Below are 16,257 nucleotides of genomic sequence, written 5' to 3' on the forward strand. Positions count from 1 at the left end.
AATTTGGCTCCAAAATATGACTCAGGCCTCGAAATTGGGAAGTTTGGGATATTTTGAAAACTGCAGGGGAGTTTGGGACAAATATGACCAAACGCCGCTTTCAGTACTTGGCATATGATGGGTTTAAAAAGTCGTAACTTAAAACTGCGAATACGTGCAGAGAGCCAGAATTTGGCTCCAAAATATGGCTCAGGCTTCGAAATTGGGCTGTTTGGGATATTTTGAAAACTGGAGGGAGGTTTGGGACAAATGTGACCAAACGCCGCTTTCAGTATTTGGCATATGTTGGGTATAAAAAGTCGTAATTTCAAACTGGGAATACGTATAGAGAGCCTGAATTTGGCTCCAAAATATGGCTCAGGCCTCGAAATTGGGATATTAGGGATATTTTGAAAACTGCAGGGAGGTTTGAGACAAATGTGACCAAACGCCGCTTTCAGTAGTTGGCATATGTTGGGTATAAAAAAGATGCAATTTCAAACTGCGAATACGAGCAGAGAGCCAAAATTTGGCTCCAAAATATGGCTCAGGCCTCGAAATTGGGATATTTGGGATTTTTCGAAAACTGCAAAGGAGTTTGTGCAAAATGTGACTCATTGCGGCTTTCAGGACTTGGCATATGTTGGGTATAAAAAGTCGTAATATCAAACTGCGAATACGTACAGAGAGCCTGAATTTGGCTCCAAAATATGGCTCAGGCCTCGAAATTGGGATATTTGGGATATTTCGAAAACTGCAGGGGAGTTTGTGCAAAATGTTTCTCACTGCTGCTTTCAGGACTTGGCATATGTTGGGTATAAAAATTCGTAATTTAAAACTGCGAATACATGCAGAGAGCCAGAATTTGGTTGCAAAATATGGCTCAGGCCTCGAAATTTGGATGTTTGGGATATTTTGAAAACTGCAGGGAAGTTTGTGCAAATGTGACTCACTGCCGCTTTCAGTACTTGGCATATGTTGGGTATAAAAAGTCGTAATATCAAACTGCGAATACATGCAGAGAGCCAGAATTTGGTTGCAAAATATAGCTCAGGCCTCGAAATTGGGATATTTGGGATTTTTCGAAAACTGCAAAGGAGTTTGTGCAAAATGTGACTCATTGCGGCTTTCAGGACTTGGCATATGTTGGGTATAAAAAGTCGTAATATCAAACTGCGAATACCTGCATAGAGCCTGAATTTGGCTCCAAAATATGGCTCACACCTCGAAATTGGGATGTTTGGGATATTTTGAAAACTGGAGGGAGGTTTGGGACAAATGTGACCAAACACCGCTTTCAGTACTTAGCATATGTTGGGTATAAAAAGTCGTAACTTCAAACTGCGAATACGTACAGAGAGCCTGAATTTGGCTCCAAAATATGGCTCAGGCCTCGAAATTGGGATATTTGGGATATTTCGAAAACTGCAGGGGAGTTTGTGCAAAATGTGACTCACTGCCGCTTTCAGGACTTGGCATATGTTTGGTATAAAAAGTCGTAATATCAAACTGCGAATACTTGCATAGAGCCAGAATTTGGCTCCAAAATATGACTCAGGCCTCGAAATTGGGATGTTTGGGATATTTTGAAAACTGGAGGGAGGTTTGGGACAAATGTGACCAAACGCCGCTTTCAGTACTTGGCATATGTTGGGTATAAAAAGTCGTAACTTAAAACTGCGAATACGTGCAGAGAACCAGAATTTGGCTCCAAAATATGGCTCAGGCCTCGAAATTTGGATATTTGGGATTTTTCGAAAACTGCAAAGGAGTTTGTGCAAAATGTGACTCACTGCCGCTTTCAATACTTGGCATATGTTGGGTATAAAATTCGTAATATGAAACTGCAAATACGTGCAGAGAGCCAGAATTTGGCTCCAAAATATGGCTCAGGCCTCGAAATTGGGATATTTTGAAAACTGCAGAGGAGTTTGTGCAAATCTTACTACTTGCCGCTTTCAGGACTTGCCATATGTTGGGTATAAAAAGTCGTAATTTAAAACAGCGAATACGTGCAGAGAGCCAGAATTTGGCTCCAAAATATTGCTCAGGCCTCGAAATTGGGATGTTTGGGATATTTTGAAAACTGCAGGGGAGTTTGTGCAAAATGTGACTCACTGCCGCGTCCAGTACTTGGCATATGTTGGGTATAAAAGGTAGTAATATCAAACTGCGAATACGTGCATAGAGCCAGAATTTGGCTCCAAAATATGGCTCAGGCTTCGAAATTGGGATGTTTGGGATATTTTGAAAACTGAAGGGAGGTTTGGGAAAAATGTGACCAAACGCCGCTTTCAGTACTTGGCATATGTTGAGTATAAAAAGTTGTAATTTTCAACTGCGAATACGTGCAGAGAGTCAGAATTTGTTTCCAAAATATGGCTCAGGCCTCGAAATTTGGATATTTGGGATATTTTGAAAACTGCAGGGAGGTTTGGGACAAATGTGACCAAACGCCGCTTTCAGTACTTGGCATATGTTGGGTATAAAAAGTCGTAACTTAAAACTGCGAATACGTGCAGAGAACCAGAATTTGGCTCCAAAATATGGCTCAGGCCTCGAAATTGGGATATTTGGGATTTTTCGAAAACTGCAAAGGAGTTTGTGCAAAATGTGACTCACTGCCGCTTTCAGTACTTGGCATATGTTGGGTATAAAATTCGTAATATGAAACTGCAAATACGTGCAGAGAGCCAGAATTTGGCTCCAAAATATGGCTCCGGCCTCGAAATTGGGATGTTTGGGATATTTTGAAAACTGCAGAGGAGTTTGTGCAAATCTTACTACTTGCCGCTTTCAGGACTTGCCATATGTTGGGTATAAAAAGTCGTAATTTAAAACAGCGAATACGTGCAGAGAGCCAGAATTTGGCTCCAAAATATGGCTCAGGCATCAAAATTGGGATATTTGGGATATTTCGAAAACTGCATGGGAGTTTGTGCAAAATGTGACTCACTGCCGCTTACGGGACATGGCATATGTTGGGTATAAAAAGTCGTAATATCAAACTGCGAATACGTGAATAGAGACAGAATTTGGCTCCAAAATATGGCTCAGGCCTCGAAATTGGGATGTTTGGGATATTTTGAAAACTTTAGGGAGGTTTGGGACAAATGTGACCAAACGCCGCTTTCAGTACTTGGCATATGTTGGGTATAAAAAGTCGTAACTTAAAACTGCGAATACGTGCAGAGAGCCAGAATTTGGCTCCAAAATATAGCTCAGGCCTCGAAATTGGGATATTTGGGATTTTTCGAAAACTGCAAAGGAGTTTGTGCAAAATGTGACTCATTGCGGCTTTCAGGACTTGGCATATGTTGGGTATAAAAAGTCGTAATATCAAACTGCGAATACCTGCATAGAGCCTGAATTTGGCTCCAAAATATGGCTCAGGCCTCGAAATTGGGATGTTTGGGATATTTTGAAAACTGGAGGGAGGTTTGGGACAAATGTGACCAAACACCGCTTTCAGTACTTAGCATATGTTGGGTATAAAAAGTCGTAACTTCAAACTGCGAATACGTACAGAGAGCCTGAATTTGGCTCCAAAATATGGCTCAGGCCTCGAAATTGGGATATTTGGGATATTTCGAAAACTGCAGGGGAGTTTGTGCAAAATGTGACTCACTGCTGCTTTCAGGACTTGGCATATGTTGGGTATAAGAAGTCGTAATATCAAACTGCGAATACATGTAGAGAGCCAGAATTTGGCTCCAAAATATGGCTCAGGCCTCGAAATTGGGATGTTTGGGATATTTTGAAAACTTTAGGGAGGTTTGGGACAAATGTGACCAAACGCCGCTTTCAGTACTTGGCATATGTTGGGTATAAAAAGTCGTAACTTAAAACTGGGAATACGTGCAGAGAGCCAGAATTTAGCTCCAAAATATGGCTCAGGCCTCAAAATTGGGATATTTGGGATATTTCAAAAACTGCAGGGGAGTTTGTGCAAAATGTGACTCACTGCCGCTTTCAGGACTTGGCATATGTTTGGTATAAAAAGTCGTAATATCAAACTGCGAATACGTGCATAGAGCCAGAATTCGGCTCCAAAATATGGCTTAGGCCTCGAAATTGGGATATTAGGCATATTTTGAAAACTGCAGGGAGGTTTGTGACAAATGTGACCAAACACCACTTTCAGTAGTTGGCATATATTGGGTATAAAAAAGACGCAATTTCAAACTGCGAATACGTGCATAGAGCCAGAATTTGGCTCCAAAATATGGCTCAGGCCTCGAAATTGAAATATTTGGGATATTTCGATAACTGCTTGGGAATTTGTGCAAAATTTGACTCACTGCCGCTTTCAGGACTTGGCATATGTTTGGTATAAAAAGTCGTAATATCTAATATCAAACTGCGAATACGTGCATAGAGCCAGAATTTGGCTCCCAAATATGGCTCAGGCCTCGAAATTGGGATGTTTGGGATATTTTGAAAACTGGAGGGAGGTTTGGGACAAATGTGACCAAACGCCGCTTTCAGTACTTGGCATATGTTGGGTATAAAAAGTCGTAACTTAAAACGGCGAATACGTACAGAGAGCCTGAATTTGGCTCCAAAATATGGCTCAGGCCTCGAAATTGGGATATTTGGGATATTTTGAAAACTGCAGGGGAGTTTGTGCAAAATGTGACTCATTGCCGCTTTCAGGACTTGGCATATGTTGGGTATAAAAAGTCGTAATTTAAAACTGCGAATACGTGCAGAGAGAGAGAATTTGGCTCCAAAATATGGCTCAGGCCTTGATATTGGGATGTTTGGAATATTTTGAAAACTGCAAGGGAGTTTGTGCAAAATGTGACAAAACGCCGCTTTCAGTACTTCGCATATGTTGGGTAAAAAAAAGTCGTAATTTTAAACTGCGAATACGTGCAGAGAGCCAGAACTTGGCACCAAAATATGGCTCAGGCCTCAAAATTGGGATGTTTGGGATATTTTGAAAACTGCAGGGGTGATTGGGACAAATGTGACCAAACGCTGCTTTCAGTACTTGGCATATGTTGGGTATAAAAAGTCGTAATATCAATCTGCGAATACGTGCAGAGAGCCAGAATTTGGCTCCAAAATATGGCTCAGGCCTCGATATTTGGATGTTTGTGATATTTTGAAAACTACAGGGGAGTTTGTGCAAAATGTGACCAAACGCCGCTTTCAGTACTCCGCATATGTTGGGTATAAAAAAGTCGTAATTTCAAATTGCAAATATGTGCAGATAGCAAGAATTTGGCTGCAAAATATGGCTCAGGCCTCGAAATAGGGATATTTGGGATATTTTGAAAACTGCAAGGGACTTTGGGACAATTATGAGCAAACGCCGCTTTCAGGACTTGGCATATGTTGGGTATAAAAATTCGTAATTTAAAACTGCGAATACATGCAGAGAGCCAGAATTTGGCTCCAAAATATTGCTCAGGCCTCGAAAATGGGATGTTTGGGATATTTTGAAAACTGCAGGAGAGTTTGTGCAAAATGTGACTCACTGCCGCTTTCAGTACTTGGCATATGTTGGGTATAAAAAGTCGTAATATCAAACTGCGAATACTTGCATAGAGACAGAATTTGGCTCCAAAATATGACTCAGGCCTCGAAATTGGGATGTTTGGGATATTTTGAAAACTGGAGGGAGGTTTGGGACAAATGTGACCAAACGCCGCTTTCAGTACTTGGCATATGTTGGGTATAAAAAGTTGTTACTTAAACCTGCGAATAAGTGCAGAGAGCCAGAATTTGGCTCCAAAATATGGCTCAGGCCTCGAAATTGGGATATTTGGGATTTTTCGAAAACTGCATAGGAGTTTGTGCAAAATGTGACTCATTGCGGCTTTCAGGACTTGGCATATGTTGGGTATAAAAAGTCGTAATATCAAACTGCGAATACGTGCATAGAGCCAGAATTTGGCTCCAAAATATGGCTCAGGCCTCGAAATTGGGATGTTTGGGATATTTTGAAAACTGGAGGGAGGTTTGGGACAAATGTGACCAAACGCCGCTTTCAGTACTTGGCATATGTTGGGTATAAAAAGTCGTAACTTAAAACTGCGAATACGTGCAGAGAGCCAGAATTTGGCTCCAAAATATGGCTCAGGCCTCAAAATTGGGATATTTGGGATATTTCGAAAACTGCAGGGGAGTTTGTGCAAAATGTGACTCACTGCCGCTATCAGGACTTGGCATATGTTTGGTATAAAAAGTCGTAATATCAAACTGCGAATACTTGCATAGAGCCAGAATTTGGCTCCAAAATATGACTCAGGCCTCGAAATTGGGATGTTTGGGATATTTTGAAAACTGGAGGGAGGTTTGGGACAAATGTGACCAAACACCGCTTTCAGTACTTAGCATATGTTGGGTATAAAAAGTCGTAACTTCAAACTGCGAATACGTACAGAGAGCCTGAATTTGGCTCCAAAATATGGCTCAGGCCTCGAAATTGGGATATTTGGGATATTTCGAAAACTGCAGGGGAGTTTGTGCAAAATGTGACTCACTGCCGCTTTCAGGACTTGGCATATGTTTGGTATAAAAAGTCGTAATATCAAACTGCGAATACTTGCATAGAGCCAGAATTTGGCTCCAAAATATGACTCAGGCCTCGAAATTGGGATGTTTGGGATATTTTGAAAACTGGAGGGAGGTTTGGGACAAATGTGACCAAACGCCGCTTTCAGTACTTGGCATATGTTGGGTATAAAAAGTCGTAACTTAAAACTGCGAATACGTGCAGAGAACCAGAATTTGGCTCCAAAATATGGCTCAGGCCTCGAAATTTGGATATTTGGGATTTTTCGAAAACTGCAAAGGAGTTTGTGCAAAATGTGACTCACTGCCGCTTTCAATACTTGGCATATGTTGGGTATAAAATTCGTAATATGAAACTGCAAATACGTGCAGAGAGCCAGAATTTGGCTCCAAAATATGGCTCAGGCCTCGAAATTGGGATGTTTGGGATATTTTGAAAACTGCAGAGGAGTTTGTGCAAATTTTACTACTTGCCGCTTTCAGGACTTGCCATATGTTGGGTATAAAAAGTCGTAATTTAAAACAGCGAATACGTGCAGAGAGCCAGAATTTGGCTCCAAAATATTGCTCAGGCCTCGAAATTGGGATGTTTGGGATATTTTGAAAACTGCAGGGGAGTTTGTGCAAAATGTGACTCACTGCCGCGTCCAGTACTTGGCATATGTTGGGTATAAAAGGTAGTAATATCAAACTGCGAATACGTGCATAGAGCCAGAATTTGGCTCCAAAATATGGCTCAGGCTTCGAAATTGGGATGTTTGGGATATTTTGAAAACTGAAGGGAGGTTTGGGAAAAATGTGACCAAACGCCGCTTTCAGTACTTGGCATATGTTGAGTATAAAAAGTTGTAATTTTCAACTGCGAATACGTGCAGAGAGTCAGAATTTGTTTCCAAAATATGGCTCAGGCCTCGAAATTTGGATATTTGGGATATTTTGAAAACTGCAGGGAGGTTTGGGACAAATGTGACCAAACGCCGCTTTCAGTACTTGGCATATGTTGGGTATAAAAAGTCGTAACTTAAAACTGCGAATACGTGCAGAGAACCAGAATTTGGCTCCAAAATATGGCTCAGGCCTCGAAATTGGGATATTTGGGATTTTTCGAAAACTGCAAAGGAGTTTGTGCAAAATGTGACTCACTGCCGCTTTCAGTACTTGGCATATGTTGGGTATAAAATTCGTAATATGAAACTGCAAATACGTGCAGAGAGCCAGAATTTGGCTCCAAAATATGGCTCCGGCCTCGAAATTGGGATGTTTGGGATATTTTGAAAACTGCAGAGGAGTTTGTGCAAATCTTACTACTTGCCGCTTTCAGGACTTGCCATATGTTGGGTATAAAAAGTCGTAATTTAAAACAGCGAATACGTGCAGAGAGCCAGAATTTGGCTCCAAAATATGGCTCAGGCATCAAAATTGGGATATTTGGGATATTTCGAAAACTGCATGGGAGTTTGTGCAAAATGTGACTCACTGCCGCTTACGGGACATGGCATATGTTGGGTATAAAAAGTCGTAATATCAAACTGCGAATACGTGAATAGAGACAGAATTTGGCTCCAAAATATGGCTCAGGCCTCGAAATTGGGATGTTTGGGATATTTTGAAAACTTTAGGGAGGTTTGGGACAAATGTGACCAAACGCCGCTTTCAGTACTTGGCATATGTTGGGTATAAAAAGTCGTAACTTAAAACTGCGAATACGTGCAGAGAGCCAGAATTTGGCTCCAAAATATAGCTCAGGCCTCGAAATTGGGATATTTGGGATTTTTCGAAAACTGCAAAGGAGTTTGTGCAAAATGTGACTCATTGCGGCTTTCAGGACTTGGCATATGTTGGGTATAAAAAGTCGTAATATCAAACTGCGAATACCTGCATAGAGCCTGAATTTGGCTCCAAAATATGGCTCAGGCCTCGAAATTGGGATGTTTGGGATATTTTGAAAACTGGAGGGAGGTTTGGGACAAATGTGACCAAACACCGCTTTCAGTACTTAGCATATGTTGGGTATAAAAAGTCGTAACTTCAAACTGCGAATACGTACAGAGAGCCTGAATTTGGCTCCAAAATATGGCTCAGGCCTCGAAATTGGGATATTTGGGATATTTCGAAAACTGCAGGGGAGTTTGTGCAAAATGTGACTCACTGCTGCTTTCAGGACTTGGCATATGTTGGGTATAAGAAGTCGTAATATCAAACTGCGAATACATGTAGAGAGCCAGAATTTGGCTCCAAAATATGGCTCAGGCCTCGAAATTGGGATGTTTGGGATATTTTGAAAACTTTAGGGAGGTTTGGGACAAATGTGACCAAACGCCGCTTTCAGTACTTGGCATATGTTGGGTATAAAAAGTCGTAACTTAAAACTGGGAATACGTGCAGAGAGCCAGAATTTAGCTCCAAAATATGGCTCAGGCCTCAAAATTGGGATATTTGGGATATTTCAAAAACTGCAGGGGAGTTTGTGCAAAATGTGACTCACTGCCGCTTTCAGGACTTGGCATATGTTTGGTATAAAAAGTCGTAATATCAAACTGCGAATACGTGCATAGAGCCAGAATTCGGCTCCAAAATATGGCTCAGGCCTCGAAATTGGGATGTTTGGGATATTTTAAAAACTGGAGGGAGGTTTGGGACAAATGTGACCAAACGCCGCTTTCAGTACTTGGCATATGTTGGGTATAAAAAGTCGTAATTTCAAACTGTGAATACGTATAGAGAGCCTGAATTTGGCTCCAAAATATGGCTTAGGCCTCGAAATTGGGATATTAGGCATATTTTGAAAACTGCAGGGAGGTTTGTGACAAATGTGACCAAACACCACTTTCAGTAGTTGGCATATATTGGGTATAAAAAAGACGCAATTTCAAACTGCGAATACGTGCATAGAGCCAGAATTTGGCTCCAAAATATGGCTCAGGCCTCGAAATTGAAATATTTGGGATACTTCGATAACTGCTTGGGAATTTGTGCAAAATTTGACTCACTGCCGCTTTCAGGACTTGGCATATGTTTGGTATAAAAAGTCGTAATATCTAATATCAAACTGCGAATACGTGCATAGAGCCAGAATTTGGCTCCCAAATATGGCTCAGGCCTCGAAATTGGGATGTTTGGGATATTTTGAAAACTGGAGGGAGGTTTGGGACAAATGTGACCAAACGCCGCTTTCAGTACTTGGCATATGTTGGGTATAAAAAGTCGTAACTTAAAACGGCGAATACGTACAGAGAGCCTGAATTTGGCTCCAAAATATGGCTCAGGCCTCGAAATTGGGATATTTGGGATATTTTGAAAACTGCAGGGGAGTTTGTGCAAAATGTGACTCATTGCCGCTTTCAGGACTTGGCATATGTTGGGTATAAAAAGTCGTAATTTAAAACTGCGAATACGTGCAGAGAGAGAGAATTTGGCTCCAAAATATGGCTCAGGCCTTGATATTGGGATGTTTGGAATATTTTGAAAACTGCAAGGGAGTTTGTGCAAAATGTGACAAAACGCCGCTTTCAGTACTTCGCATATGTTGGGTAAAAAAAAGTCGTAATTTTAAACTGCGAATACGTGCAGAGAGCCAGAACTTGGCACCAAAATATGGCTCAGGCCTCAAAATTGGGATGTTTGGGATATTTTGAAAACTGCAGCGGTGATTGGGACAAATGTGACCAAACGCTGCTTTCAGTACTTGGCATATGTTGGGTATAAAAAGTCGTAATATCAATCTGCGAATACGTGCAGAGAGCCAGAATTTGGCTCCAAAATATGGCTCAGGCCTCGATATTTGGATGTTTGTGATATTTTGAAAACTACAGGGGAGTTTGTGCAAAATGTGACCAAACGCCGCTTTCAGTACTCCGCATATGTTGGGTATAAAAAAGTCGTAATTTCAAATTGCAAATATGTGCAGATAGCAAGAATTTGGCTGCAAAATATGGCTCAGGCCTCGAAATAGGGATATTTGGGATATTTTGAAAACTGCAAGGGACTTTGGGACAATTATGAGCAAACGCCGCTTTCAGGACTTGGCATATGTTGGGTATAAAAATTCGTAATTTAAAACTGCGAATACATGCAGAGAGCCAGAATTTGGCTCCAAAATATTGCTCAGGCCTCGAAAATGGGATGTTTGGGATATTTTGAAAACTGCAGGAGAGTTTGTGCAAAATGTGACTCACTGCCGCTTTCAGTACTTGGCATATGTTGGGTATAAAAAGTCGTAATATCAAACTGCGAATACTTGCATAGAGACAGAATTTGGCTCCAAAATATGACTCAGGCCTCGAAATTGGGATGTTTGGGATATTTTGAAAACTGGAGGGAGGTTTGGGACAAATGTGACCAAACGCCGCTTTCAGTACTTGGCATATGTTGGGTATAAAAAGTTGTAACTTAAACCTGCGAATAAGTGCAGAGAGCCAGAATTTGGCTCCAAAATATGGCTCAGGCCTCGAAATTGGGATATTTGGGATTTTTCGAAAACTGCATAGGAGTTTGTGCAAAATGTGACTCATTGCGGCTTTCAGGACTTGGCATATGTTGGGTATAAAAAGTCGTAATATCAAACTGCGAATACGTGCATAGAGCCAGAATTTGGCTCCAAAATATGGCTCAGGCCTCGAAATTGGGATGTTTGGGATATTTTGAAAACTGGAGGGAGGTTTGGGACAAATGTGACCAAACGCCGCTTTCAGTACTTGGCATATGTTGGGTATAAAAAGTCGTAACTTAAAACTGCGAATACGTGCAGAGAGCCAGAATTTGGCTCCAAAATATGGCTCAGGCCTCAAAATTGGGATATTTGGGATATTTCGAAAACTGCAGGGGAGTTTGTGCAAAATGTGACTCACTGCCGCTATCAGGACTTGGCATATGTTTGGTATAAAAAGTCGTAATATCAAACTGCGAATACTTGCATAGAGCCAGAATTTGGCTCCAAAATATGACTCAGGCCTCGAAATTGGGATGTTTGGGATATTTTGAAAACTGGAGGGAGGTTTGGGACAAATGTGACCAAACGCCGCTTTCAGTACTTGGCATATGTTGGGTATAAAAATTCGTAACTTAATACTGCGAATAAGTGCAGAGAGCCAGAATTTGACTCCAAAATATGGCTCAGGCCTCGAAATTGGGATATTTGGGATTTTTCGAAAACTGCAAAGGAGTTTGTGCAAAATGTGACTCATTGCGGCTTTCAGGACTTGGCATATGTTGGGTATAAAAAGTCGTAATATCAAACTGCGATAACGTGCATAGAGCCAGAATTTGGCTCCAAAATATGGCTCAGGCCTCGAAATTGGGATGTTTGGGATATTTTGAATACTGGAGGGAGGTTTGGGACAAATGTGACCAAACGCCGCTTTCAGCACTTGGCATATATTGGGTATAAAAAAGTCGCAATTTCAAACTGCGAATACTTGCAGAGAGCCAGAATTTGGCTCCAAAATATGGCTCAGGCCTCGAAATTAGGATATTTGGGATATTTTGAAAACTGTTGGGGAGTTTGTGCAAAATGTGACTCACTGCCGTTTTCAGTACTTGGCATATGTTGGGTATAAAATTCGTAATATGAAACTGCGAATACGTGCAGAGAGCCAAAATTTGGCTCCAAAATATGACTCAGGCCTCGAAATTGGGATGCTAGGGATATTTTGAAAACTGCAGAGGAGTTTGTGCAAAATCTTACTAATTGCTGCTTTCAGGACTTGGCATATGTTGGGTATAAAATTCGTAATATGAAACTGTGAATACGTACAGAGAGCCAGAATTTGGCTCCAAAATACTGCTCAGGCCTCGAAATTGGGATGTTTGGGATATTTTGAAAACTGCAGGGGAGTTTGTGCAAAATGTGACTCACTGCCGTGTCCAGTACTTGGCATATGTTGGGTATAAAAGGTAGTAATATCAAACTGCGAATACGTGCATAGAGCCAGAATTTGGCTCCAAAATATGGCTCAGGCCTCGAAATTGGGATGTTTGGGATATTTTGAAAACTGGAGGGAGGTTTCGGAAAAATGTGACCAAACGCCGCTTTCAGTACTTGGCATATGTTGGGTATAAAAAGTTGTAATTTTAAACTGCGAATACATGCAGAGAGCCAGAATTTGTTTCCAAAATATGGCTCAGGCCTCGAAATTGGGATATTTGGGATCTTTTGAAAACTGCAGGTAGGTTTGGGACAAATGTGACCAAACGCCGCTTTCAGTACTTGGCATATGTTGGGTATAAAAAGTCGTAATTTCAAACTGCGAATACGTACAGAGAGCCTGAATTTGGCTCCAAAATATGGCTCAGGCCTCGAAATTGGGATGTTTGGGATATTTTGAAAACTGCAGGGGAGTTTGTGCAAAATGTCTCTCTGCCGCTTTTAGTACTTGGCATATGTTGCGTATAAAAAGTCGGAATTTCGAACTGCGAATACGTGCACAGAGCCAGAATTTGGCTCCAAAATATTGCTCAGGCCTCGAAATTGGGATGTTTGGGATATTTTGAAAACTGCAGGGGAGTTTGTGCAAAATGTGACTCACTGCCGTGTCCAGTACTTGGCATATGTTGGGTATAAAAGGTAGTAATATCAAACTGCGAATACGTGCATAGAGCCAGAATTTGGCTCCAAAATATGGCTCAGGCCTCGAAATTGGGATGTTTGGGATATTTTGAAAACTGGAGGGAGGTTTCGGAAAAATGTGACCAAACGCCGCTTTCAGTACTTGGCATATGTTGGGTATAAAAAGTTGTAATTTTAAACTGCGAATACGTGCAGAGAGCCAGAACTTGTTTCCAAAATATGGCTCAGGCCTCGAAATTGGGATATTTGGGATATTTTGAAAACTGCAGGGAGGTTTGGGACAAATGTGACCAAACGCCGCTTTCAGTACTTGGCATATGTTGGGTATATAAGTCGTAATTTCAAACTGTGAATACGTACAGAGAGCCTGAATTTGGCTCCAAAATATGGCTCAGGCCTCGAAATTGGGATGTTTGGGATATTTTGAAAACTGCAGGGGAGTTTGTGCAAAATGTCTCTCTGCCGCTTTCAGTACTTGGCATATGTTGCGTATAAAAAGTCGGAATTTCGAACTGCGAATACGTGCAGAGAGCCTGAATTTGGCTCCAAAATATGGCTTAAGACTCGAAACTGGGATTGTTTGGGATATTTTGAAAACTGCATGGGGGATTGGGACAAATGTGACCAAACGCCGCTTTCAGCACTTGGCATATTTTGGGTATAAAAAGTCGTAATATCAAACTGCGAATAAGTGCATAGAGCCAGAATTTGGCTCCAAAATAGGGCGTCCATTAGGGAGGCTCCGGCCTCCCCCGGTGCTGTGAGCCCCAGGGTAGCTGCAGTGAGCACACACTGGCCCAAAAAAGCCAGCTGAATTCAAAGATGAGCTCCAGGCGAGGTGTGGAAAGAAAGTCCAGCCAGGAGCGTTCAATCTGCGCGCCAAGATGGTCGACCTTTCGGGCGGGAATCTCTTCCACAATTAAATCTTTTATTGTAGAGCTGTTGACAACATACTTTTATCTCAACTTAAGTTTTCGCCACGCATAATTTTTTCTCATTTGGAAAATACATTATCATCTTCACTATAAATGACTACTATAGCGTGTCATTTCTGCTCACAGTCATCTCTAAATGAAATGATTACAAATATTTCCCAAGACATAAACTGCCTCATCCAGCCCGCCTCTTCCCTCATTCCAAATCCACAAACCCAACAACAATCCTCCAACTTCATGGGAAGGTCAAGCTTCCCATGACCTTGGAGTCATTGGATATGGGTTTGTGGATGACCTGACCTAGCAGTTTATGCCTTTGGGGAGATCTCCCCCCCCCCTGGCATATGCATTAATGATATATAATGCATATGCCAGCCAGTCCAAGTCTGAAGATAATTCTTCTTAAGGTTCTTGAGATAATTCTCCTATCTCTCAATTTATTCTTTACCTACTCTTCACAGCAAGTCTTTGTCACCCACATTGAACAATATTCTAAGTCCTCACTACCCCAAAACTTGCCTCACTACCCAGCTTTTTCCTTACCATACATCTTTGCTACCCATCATTTGGTTTGTATTAAACATTCAAGGTTAAATGTTCGCCCTTGATCACCTAGCAGCAATTGAGGATACAGATGTAAGCTGATTGGAGAGTCGCGTTCTGAGTGTAAACTAGTAGAACGTAAGTCAAGAAACTGCAGATGACCTATTGTCCTGCACGTGGCACTTCCTATTTATATCCACCTACACTCATTCATATACGTCTAACCTAAGCTTCAACCTATCGAAGATTCCTATGCCTATTATGATCCAGTAATATGGATCCAGTGATCCAGTAGTATGAACCACAATCGATTTGAGAATGGTCCAGGACGGACCGAAACGTCGTCGTCCCTTCACCTTCTAGTGTGTGGTCTGGTCAACATACTTCAGCCACGTTATTGTGACTCGTCGTCTGCACAAGATCCAGTAATTTGTTCCACAAATCCACAACCCAGTTACCAAACCAGTATTTACCCAGGTATTTCCTAAATCTGAACTTATCTTCATTTAAAGCTTTATCAATAGCTTCCTTGTTATGCCCATTCATCCACTTGTACTCTTCAATCATGTCAAGTTAAGGTTTTTCCAACATCTCTTTATACGGAAGCTTTCTAATTTACGGGATTAACTTTGTCATCCTAACTGACGTGTTCTAGTGAATTATGTCCATTCTTTAGTATGGCGATCAAAACTGAACTGCATAATCTAAATGGGACCTAAAAACAATACGTTAATAAACCCAGCCGACTTATTGCTAACTCTTCTATAAATAAATCTATGGGAAAGAAAAGCTCTCAGCCTGCTAACAAGAGTGTACAAATCCATAAGGGCCGGGACGAGGATTCAAACCTGCATCCGAGAGCATCCCAGACGCTCCTGTAATCGACTGAGCTACGACATGGTCAAAAGGAGTTGAAACCGAAGTTCTACTGAACTTACTGGGTCCTGCAGCCTCTCCGAGGCGCAAACCAGTGTTAGTGTAACAAGAATGTGAAGTTTTCTACGTCCATCTAGTTCCACCCGCTCCTCCCCAGAACTAGTTGTTAAATAAGCACTTTACCTTGACTCCTCTGATCCAACACTTGTCCACACGTGTCACACTTCTGAAAAAATATTTTTTACATATATTTAGGGCAAGTATAAGTAATTATCAAAAGAATGCACCAAACCAGGAAGGCTATGTAGCACCAGGGTAAGTATAAACAGTTTATTTCAAATACAATCGAGTAGGAAAATATAATTATGAATTTCAAGAACACTGGAACCAATCACTGGAAAAGGTGAAACTGCAATGGAGATTAATTACAGATTGTAACAACAATAGCGAGTAGGCAAGACTGCAATAGCCTAACGGAATACATTTTTGTCTTGGACTCATGAGGCTATGGTAAAGCATCAATGTTCTTTTAAAGTTACATAGAAACACATTATCTTAATAGGGTTTTCCACTAAAAACAAACCTTTAGCTAATCTTAGATAAACGTACTGTGTATTATTCATTTATTTAGCTGTGTATTGGCCTAAATTATATAAACAACATGCTTAAAACCTCTCAAGTACAGTATATGGTCCATGAGCACCAAACCAACGTTAGAAGTCTAGTGGTTACATTGTCAAAAATAAACATTTACAGGTGAAACCATTTTATATCGCAGAGTAAACAAGATGGAAACAATTATCTTCCACATTTATTTGCACAATTGCCATCCTG

At 41.1% G+C, this 16,257-nt stretch overlaps 1 long non-coding RNA gene across 1 annotated transcript in view; it reads right to left on the reverse strand.

Moving 5' to 3' along the window:
• Nucleotides 1–14,991: 14,991 nt before the first annotated feature.
• The window catches only part of LOC123760967 (uncharacterized), a 121,846-nt gene continuing 120,580 nt past the window's right edge, over nt 14,992–16,257 (reverse strand). Inside the window, exon 3 of the long non-coding RNA XR_011225293.1 lies at nt 14,992–15,649. This is a non-coding gene — a long non-coding RNA (uncharacterized lncRNA). The remainder of the gene's footprint in view (nt 15,650–16,257) is intronic.

Source organism: Procambarus clarkii, chromosome 1, assembly GCF_040958095.1.
Source record: "Procambarus clarkii isolate CNS0578487 chromosome 1, FALCON_Pclarkii_2.0, whole genome shotgun sequence".
Taxonomy (NCBI): Eukaryota; Metazoa; Arthropoda; class Malacostraca; order Decapoda; family Cambaridae; genus Procambarus; species Procambarus clarkii.